Source organism: Drosophila sulfurigaster, chromosome 2R, assembly GCF_023558435.1.
Source record: "Drosophila sulfurigaster albostrigata strain 15112-1811.04 chromosome 2R, ASM2355843v2, whole genome shotgun sequence".
Lineage (NCBI taxonomy): Eukaryota > Metazoa > Arthropoda > Insecta > Diptera > Drosophilidae > Drosophila > Drosophila sulfurigaster.
Window position 1 is genome coordinate 14441442 of NC_084882.1, and position 9739 is coordinate 14451180.

Consider the following 9739-nt stretch of genomic DNA (forward strand, 5'->3'; position numbering starts at 1 on the left):
AAGTGCACAGCCACGCCCATTACGCCCCCTACCTTAGCACCTTGGCTGGCAGAAGCGCTTGCCACGCCCACACAATTGTCGTGCCACACAAAAACGGGTAAGTAGGGGGAGGAAGGGAGGGGGGTAGCAAACGTAAAATTAGCAAAGCAAAGAGTTGCAGTTTACTTGCCATTTAAGCGCCCCACTCGACAGCTGTGTTTGTCAGTGGCAGTGGCAGTGGCAGCAACAATAACAGCCACCACCACCACCAACAACAACAACAACAACAATAAACAAACACAACAATGTCTGCGCTGAGGTTGCACTTGGTTTTGTTTGCAGTCGACGGCAGTCGACGCTTATTTTCATTATTTGTTGTCTGTCTTAAGATCACTTGGCCAGGCCAAAGCAAACAACCTGGTGGCCTGGTTAGTGTCAAATTGTGGTCTAATCTTTAAGCGTAAATATTTCATATATAAACCAGTTTAAATTATAATTTTTAATCTTAATATTATTTTAAAACGTTCGTATTTCAACTAATAAGAACATTTGAGCATTTATTTTAAATTTGGTTTTGCTTTTGTTTAAATTTTTGTACCTTAACGGTTTTCTTAAACACTTTCATTTCAAATTTGAATTCAAATTATTGCGCGCAATCGTGCCACATATTTCCTACACTTACCAACACTGCTGCGTTCAATCGCAACCAACTTCACTTTTTGACCGCTAACATTAAAGTTATTTAGCAGAGGTCTGTTGCGGCAACATTGCCACTTGAGCGTATTCCTGTTAATCTTAAACTGTAACGGCTGGCATTAAACAACATTAATGTTAAGCCTCAATTTGTGGATTTATTTGTTGAACAATTTGGATTAGCAGGTATACCGGCAAAAAGAGTTAATTAGAGTTGAAAATGGGAAAAAACCTTTTAATAGTATTTTTGGTTAAGAAATTCTTAATAAGAATACAAACATGACAAGTAAATACATACTAACCATGTTTACATACATACCACCATTCACAATTGAATTTTGCTACATTCTATTGTAATAGTGTTTATGTTGAAATGAAATAATCTATTCTTATGTGAACAATTAAAAATGCGAAACAAACATTTTTCCAATTGAAAATCAAATGTAGGCACAATAAAGGCTGTGGTATATTTGGTATATTTCACCACTAAAATGAGTACATTACGAAAAGCAAACATATGGTCACGCTGTTGCTCAGAACGAGCAGTTGCCGAATTGTTTTTGTTGCGAGCGGTTGAAACGACGGGCGCTGCGCTTCGTAAATTTTGTGTACGTTAATTTCTGTAAACGCCGTTCGTTGTGTATGTGTGTGTAGTAGTTACTTGTATGCTGGCGAGTTGTGTTTTTTTGCGCTTACGTACAGTTAATATTCATATTTGTTGTAAGCGCACACACAGCACTGCAAGGCACAATTGTAAGTGGCAAAATGAAGCGTGCGAAAAAAATGTGCAAAACAAGCGAGACGCCGCTTGCTTTGCTTTGCTTGCCTGGCCAGGCCTGGACTATGTTGTTGTAGTTGTGGTTGTGTAGCCGCCTATGACCAGCATTTTGTTGTTGCGCAGCGCGCGTTTGTATGTGTAAATTCAAAACATACGCTTGCACAGTGGCACCAAAACGAGCTCACAATTATTTCAATGCCTATGCCCGGCTTTGGGCGTGAGTGTGTGTGTGTGTGTATGCTTGTCCATGCGTATGCTTGTGTGTGTTGGGTGTGTCGTTGTTGGCCGTGTTTATTATAATTTTCCTCTTTATTTTTTTTTTATTTCGTTTGAATTTTTCGACCCAAGTGGAGTTTTTTCCGTTGTCTGTTTTATTTTGTTGGTGTGTCGCTGCTGCTGCTGCTTTTGGCTGCTGACTGCTTTTGTTTTTCATCTACGCTTTGCGGCCGTCGGCCGTCTTTGACAATTCTCTCATTCTAAGCCCATTCGCAGCAGTCAAGTGTCATTGTTGTTGCTTTGTTGCTTCTCTGCGTTTTTGTTCACGAAGCAACAAATGCGGCGATTGCCTCGTTCGCGTTGCCAACCAATCGACGAGAGTTGCCAACAATTATCACAACTTGCTGCTCTACGTGATAAAATGTGGCCAACGAGAGCGACAACAACAACAACAATAAGCTCGAGTGCCAATTAGAATTTATTATTATTCATTATTTTTCTTATTACTCTCTTTTACGCACTCACACGCACGCACTGAGTCAGTCTGCGCGCTCTCTCTCGATTATTCCTTCTCGCTCTCTCGCTGCGGAGTCAGCAGAACACAAGAACAACAACAAAAGCGTAAGGCAAGGACAGGCAAGCAAAGGCAAAGAGACAAGGAATTTGAACGTGTGCTGTGTACTGCTTCTTCTTCCTCCTCGTCGACTTGATTCCTTTTTGCTCAAGTTTTTCGTAACGCAAACGCGCGAGTTAAGCACGAATACAAATACGAAAAGAAAACGCGCTAAAGTACAAAATGTAATAAAAGCTTAATTAATTGCAGTAAATTTGTGCTGCAAAATGTGCGCAAAACGTGTGCGATAAAAGTGTGCGATTAAAAAAAGAAACAACAACAAAACGCAAAAATAAAAGTAAAGCAACACATAAAAAATAAAAGCAAAAAAAGTGCAGGGCCAGCGCCAGCAACAAAAAAACTGCGCGTGCCTGTCTCTGGCTCTGTATTAGTGTATTTGTCACTGTGTGAGTGAGTGAACGTGTACGTGTAAGTGTGCGTGTGCGTGTGCGTTTGCAACAGATGCTGCAAACGTTACGCTCCTCTATGTGTGTGTTGTTGTTGTGCAAAGGCAACAACAGCAACAACATCATCGACAACGACAACAACAACAACGCTTAAACACCGACTACAACTCAACTCGTAAATACGTCATCAACTGAGCAACAACAACGTAACAACAACAACCAGCAGCCATGTTCAAGTGCATTCCAATTTTCAAAGGCTGCAACAGGCAGGTGGAATTTGTGGACAAACGCCACTGTTCGCTGCCCCAAGTGCCCGAGGAAATATTGCGCTACTCGCGTACCCTTGAGGAACTTTTTCTGGATGCGAATCACATACGCGATTTGCCAAAGGTCAGTATATAAAGGACACACTCACACACAGTTATCTATAGAAATGTAAGTGTGTGTGTGTGTGTATGAGCAGCCTTCACAGCAGCTTACAATAAGCTTCTAGTTGTCGCAGCCCCGAACAACTGTAAAACACTTCGTTTATAGCCCACCAAGGTGCGTTTTAGGTATTACAGTGAAAGCTGCCTAAAACGAATCGTTTTGTTTAAGTATACTTTCAGCAGTAAATAGTGCAGAAAAAGTTCTTATGATTATCTTAGTCTTTAATCGCAGTAGTTAAAAGTAGAACCCAAAAACAAACGCTTTTCTTCATTACTTTATGTTTACTGTTTTTTACGTACAAGGTATGTTAACCATTATTTACATCATAGGATTAATTGGACAGTTATAACAATATAAACTATGAAAATGTGCAATAGAACTTATAATTCTATAATAAATAGTGAATATAGGAGTCAGAAATAGTTGTACAAAATATAGTTTCAAAAGTTTTGCATATATTGAACAACCCTTTATTAAAGTCGCAACAATTTTAGTAAGCTAAAAACATTTTTTGGTATAATTAGGTTAATTTATTAAGAGACGCAGTTTTCGCTTTATCATTTTGCAGTACAAATTTAGTTGAACTTAATATTTTAAATATAGTTTCCAAAATTTCTTTACCTATGTGTTATATAAGTCTGCTTTCATAAGTTCCTTGCTAATTTATCATATTCTTATAGGCAATTACAGTTCAGATAGTTATTTAGCGAGTGGCCACTGTTGCTTTAAAATGTCAAGATTTCTTGGAAGGTTCACTGAACTCTCCGAGGTTCTGTTTGCGCTACTTTCATGCAGCCCAGCATCCCCCTGGCTTTTGTTATATTGTGTAAAGAGTTTCTTATAATTTGCAGCTGATATCTTGGTCTATACCTGTCCGCTCTATCTATAGGGTAGGGTTGTTGTCCAGCGCTACACTCTTAGTTCCCCTAACACACCACTTCCCCGAGCCCTTTCTCTGAATCTGACTCTGACTGGCTTTCTGCCCACTTTTGTCTGGCTGGCGAGATATCTGAGCAGCGCATCGTCAAGACAATAATTACAACAAAAGACGTCCGTTGGCAGTTCAGGCGGAAGTCTTTAATTAATACGGAGGCGCAGTGTGGGGCGCGGTTCTTTTCTCTCACAATGGTGGCGGTGGCAGTGGCAGTGTCCATAAGAATGCGGCATGTGGCATGGGGCATGCATGCATAATTGAATCTCCAATTACGCAACATGCAGATACCACATTGAGAAATACTTCTACTACATACATATATAGTAAAATATCGTATGCCAATTATGTCGCTGTTTAAACATCAAAAGACGACACCGACCAGTGTTCTAATTAACAGCCAAGTGTCGCCGCAGCAGAAGCAGCAACAGCAACATCAACAGCAGAAGACAACCATTTGGTGTCCACTTTGGCAATTAGCAGCGATTAGCGCAGCGACTTCGCGTCTGCAATTGTGAATCATTGTTTTTGTTGTGTACATGGAAATGAGTTGAAATTATTTATTTACTTAGTTACGCAGCTCGCTTCCGTTTTTATGCAGCTGTCGAACAAACAAACTGAGGACAACAATTGATCAACAATCGGATGACCAACGCGAAAATGCTCTGTGAAATGACTAAAAATAATATGGTGACAAAATAAATATTGTATTGTATATTCGTTGAAATAATTTTATGCTCTGAAAGCTAAATCAGATCTCATAAATAGTTGTGCCTAATCTAAATTTATAAAGTACATTATGTTGACTGACTGACTGAAAACAATCCAAATGATAATGCTAGACAGTTTAAATTTTTTCACAGCTTTATTTATTTAATTTGTTAGTGCAAAAATGCACGGATTTTTTTAATTTTCCCTCTTCTGCTATATTCAATTATTAATAAAAAGGTGATGTAGCTATCAGAACTTCTTCTAATTCTCCCAAATATCATCATTTGCATATTAGAAGTCTCTTTAAACAATTAATAGTGCTGGAAATCGTATCGAATACATTTTATGTTGTTTAATGTATTCACAACAATAATTACTTATAGTAAAGCAACAAATTGGCCTATTGCTTGTAGTAATTCGTTGTTTATTGATCGATTTTTATATCGGGGGAAAATTCATAATTGGATCATGTGAAAAACCCTACCCTATTAGTATTTCTTTTGTTTACAGGGTATAGAAATGACAACAACTGTGGTTGTAAACAGAAGCGAGGCGTTGACATAGCAACAAGTGGTGGGTGGACTGAAGAATTGTTGTGTCAGGGGGCTGTTGAGGGGGGAGGTGATTGGTCAGTTGTTGCCTGGGTTATATACAAACAAAACTTTATATAGTACACATGTATTTGGTTGTCTGCCTTCCAGGCATCGACTGCAATTCATTTGCGGTCAGCCGAGTTTTTCTTTACTTTTTTTCTGCATTTTCAATGCAATTGTTGCATCTGCTGCTGTTGCTGCTGTTGCTGTTGCTTTGTTCATGTCTTGGCAATTGTGCAGTTTTCATTGGGATTTCACTCTTTCTAGAGCTTCGTTTGCGGTTAGCCGCACTCGCTAATGAACTTCTAATGCAAATTTTTGTTGCTCGTTTACATCAATAAAGCGCAGCGCATGGCAAAGAGAAGAGGCAGCAACAACATTTACTGGAGCAATGGACCCACAAGTTGTTTAGCCTCTTCTTCCCACAGCAGCAGCAGCAACAACAACAACAACAACAACATGTTGCTGACCAGCGATGACAACAAGAGAAACGACGACGACGATGACGATGACGACAATGGACAGCCATAATGATGATGTTCTTTCTCTCTCCACAGAGTTCGTTTGAATTCCAAAAGCGACTGACAGCGTCGGATGTGTTGTTGTTGCTTCTTCTGCTGCTGCTGCTGCTGCTGCTGTTGTTGTTTATGTTGCTGATACTGGGAGCTAGTCGGACATCAACCCTTTGCTTCTTTTGAAAGTTGCACACAATTTCCGCGTTGTCATAGCAACAATAAACATCAGTGGCAGCAGCAACCGTGCTTCAATTGAATTGCTCTTAACTCGACGACAATCTGCCTCAATCTCTCCACGCTCAATTCATGTCGTTAGTCGCTTGACAGCTCCACATACATTAGAATATATTGCCCCTTTGGCAGAATTGCACAGTTAGAGTTGAACAGATAAATACGGAAGATACAAAAAAAGAAAACAGTTTTCAAATGCAAAGAATAAAAGAAAAACCATTTCCTTTTTAAACTGCATTTAAATATGTAGTTGCTTTCACACATTTACCATCTCAAATGCAATATAATTTGCAGTTTACTCTCACAACTCCACTCGGAACCTACCTCAAGTGAAATTCATTGAATTTTCGTGCTTTTCCCTTCTTTTTGGGTGTATGCAATGAGATTCTCTGCCAACGGCGCTCATTCTTGGGCCCTCTTCATTTGGGCCAATTAGTCACGCTCGCACGATAAGATAAGAGTTAATCGCTTCTTATCACCTGCCTTGAGGTCTCTGGCTACCAGCGAACCAAACCAACTACTTACCTTGCCTTACTTTGGCTGCCTCTGTTTTGGCTTTCGCAATTTGAACTGGCGCGTTCTCTGTGCTTTGCTGTGTGTGTGTGTGTGTGTTATTGCAGGTGCGTTTGTCGAGAACTTAACCATGTCTGTGTCTGTCTCTGTGTCTGGGTTTTGGAACACAATACCGAAGCGCGTTGGCAATGACATCATTTTTTTTTCAGCAACAGCGGCTGTTTGTCGCTGCTATGAAAACAACTAAATAGAATTTAAAATGGCGTCTCGATCTGTCTGTCTCTCTCTCTCTCTCTCGCTCTTTCTTATGCTTTCAGCTTGCCTAGCTCTAAGTCCCAAGCATAAGCTAACCTGGCCTAAATGATAGCACATTCAATGTGCTCATGTTGTTGCCAAACTTTGGAATTGATTTTGGTATTTAGCCTTTTCAATTGGTCACAGTTAGTTAAATAACCGCACATACTCTGCCGCTTACTTATACGCTTTTCTATGGCGTCGACGCTCTAAACCGGTTTCAGCTATAATAAATATTCCCAAGCTATTTCAATTAGTTTTCATACCCTGTTTGCGATCAGTTAATCTAAAGAGGTATGTGCAGAGAAAAATGTATCTCATATTTCACTCATGTCTTAGTTATTTGATAGTAAATTGAACATTACTTTCATTAACAATCTGGAATAGATAGTGCAGGGTATCAGTTAGTCAAGTGCTTTCGATTAATAGACTTACCTGTTTATTAGTTGCTTGAAAACAATGCCACATTAAGTGACGTCAAGTCAAGCGTCGATTTCTGTACAGTCTCAAGCAAAATTAATTGCATGGAAGTGGATCGAGGGGATTTATCGCTGGCTTATAATCTAAATTACTGTATTAACCAGAAGATACTTAACACAGATAATAAACAACATGCTCTGCTTTGTCTGCTTTGCATGCAACTTGTGGCTGCAACAATAGAAGTACTTGTATCTATCGCTCTGCAGTGGCTTCTGTGGCAAGCATGTGTGTGTTTGTATGCGTCGCTAGAAAAATGAAGATGTACAGATTTAAGCAGGCGCACAGATGCAACCAGCAGGCAACTGGCCTAGACTCCACACACAGTAGACTGATGGCACTTTGGAGTCGCATCTACATACATGATACTTGTGCATGTATCTGCGATTGCTGCAAAATGTTGCAACAACCACTGCCGGCAACATACAAACAGACAGACATGCATACACATGAGTAGAGTATCTTCATAGTCTTTTTAAACGGTGACTGAAGCTCGTCCCCAACTCGTCAGCTTTATGTTGTCTGTGCTGTAGTGTGGTGTTTGTTCTAGCTCAGCTGGTTTTCGCAGTTCGCAACGAGATATGCGAAATGTATCTAGAACTCGTTTTGCCTACATCATGTGTGTTGTATTCAGTTGCGTTCACCTTTTGCTGCTCGCCCAGTCATTTGCAACATGCACACCACCAAGCATGGCTCCGAATGCACATGTGTGTGTGACGACGATGACGACGTCAACGACGATGAGATACATTTAGTTGATTACACTTGCAGATACATTATAAAATTACTGAAAATCAACGAAGCGCAGTGTGTGTGTATGCAAGTGTGTTTGTGATTTACATACATGTCATGGTTCAGTGCAGTAATAAAAAAAAAAAAAAAAGAGTAGAAAAAACACCCACTGCATTCTACAGAATGTATCTCAGCCTTGCATCTAAAATGTATCTGCATGCGAAGCTATTAAGTTTTTCTATTAGGCCGCACAAAGTGGCTTTTTACACAAAGCTAATTGCATTTACTTTGCATCCCTTTTTCGGTTAATCAATTGAATTATGTGGCCTGGTTTCTAGTTGATAACCAGCAGAGACAACAACATAAAACCAAACGAAACCAAGCCAACAAGTGCAGCGTGCGTTGCGTTGAGTTTGTGTTTGTGTTCTCTGTGGATGATGATGTGATGCAACCCATTCGCAAAGCGGCCACAACTCGTTGTTGGCCTGGCCAACAATACAGACAGCTACTATTTTTGTTGGCTAGTTGAGTCGTCCAACTGCTGCTTGCTGTGCGCCTGCTCCAACTAGATACAATAGTAAAAGTGTGCTGGCTGCTTGCCTGCCTCAACGACACGCATGAGTGTGAGACTGTGAGTGTGTGAGTGTGAGTGCGAGTGTGAGTAGCAAAACTGGTAGTACTCGTAGTCTCGTATCGTGCATGCCGGCAATGCCGGCCGGTCTGCAATTTATGGCCATGCAAAAGAGTGACTGCAAAAGATACAACAAGCTACTGCCGCCGCTGCAACGTTGCATCGCGTGGGCCACCGACTGAGACTTCGGGTGGGCGGCGCATTTGGAGGAGGGGGCTGCACTTGGCTAAAAGTTTCTGCAATTCGCATTCGTTTTTATTGTCATCACGTCTTGTCTGCCCCTCTCCATCTCCCTTTTTTCTTTCTCTCTCTCTTTTTCTCCCCTTACATTGGCGGCCATTGCACCCCTCTACATCTGCATCTCCACCTGAACCCCGAAGGCGCACTTTTTCAGGCCTTTTTCATATGCAATTTGCTCGAGTGTGAGTCGGACTGTGAGTGTATTTTTTATGCTTTTCCTTTTGTCTTCCTGCATTTTTCGTTCGTTGCCGTTTGCCATTGTCGTTGTCGTTGGCTTTTGTCACTGACAGTTACAACTTTCTGACGCATGATTTGTGGAAAGGCCTTTCGTTTTTTTATAAATAGCGAAACAGAATCTGGGACATTCGTAGGTACTCGCAAAAAAAAAGGCATGGAAATTAAGCGAAAAATAACCATGAGGGAGCATTATTACTTGGCCTTTGTGACGAACTGACCGAGACACACACAGAAATGACACCATTCTTTTTTTTGTTTTGTTGTATTTTGTGTATTCTGTGTTCTGTTGCGGTTCGTTTGATGAAATGTTCAATGGCGAAAGACTTTTCATCAAGAGAGAAAAGTCAAATGTTTGGTGAAAGCCCTCTGCACTATATAAACCTCATCATGTTAAAAATACTTTTGAACTGTTCCATGAAACAAGTTGGCAAAAAGTGACTTTAAGCAACGATTACGACATTGTGTAGAACAAATTGTGTTCTGCTAATAAAAATAGTTTCATTAAAGCATTCAATTAAT

General features: G+C 40.4%; 1 long non-coding RNA gene across 1 annotated transcript; it reads left to right on the forward strand.

The window, feature by feature from the left end:
* The first annotated feature begins 1223 nt into the window (after positions 1-1223).
* LOC133838364 (uncharacterized) lies at positions 1224-2730 on the forward strand. Its single transcript, XR_009893940.1, has 2 exons — positions 1224-1425; positions 2490-2730. It is a non-coding gene; the product is annotated as an uncharacterized LOC133838364 (long non-coding RNA).
* Positions 2731-9739: the final 7009 nt, after the last annotated feature.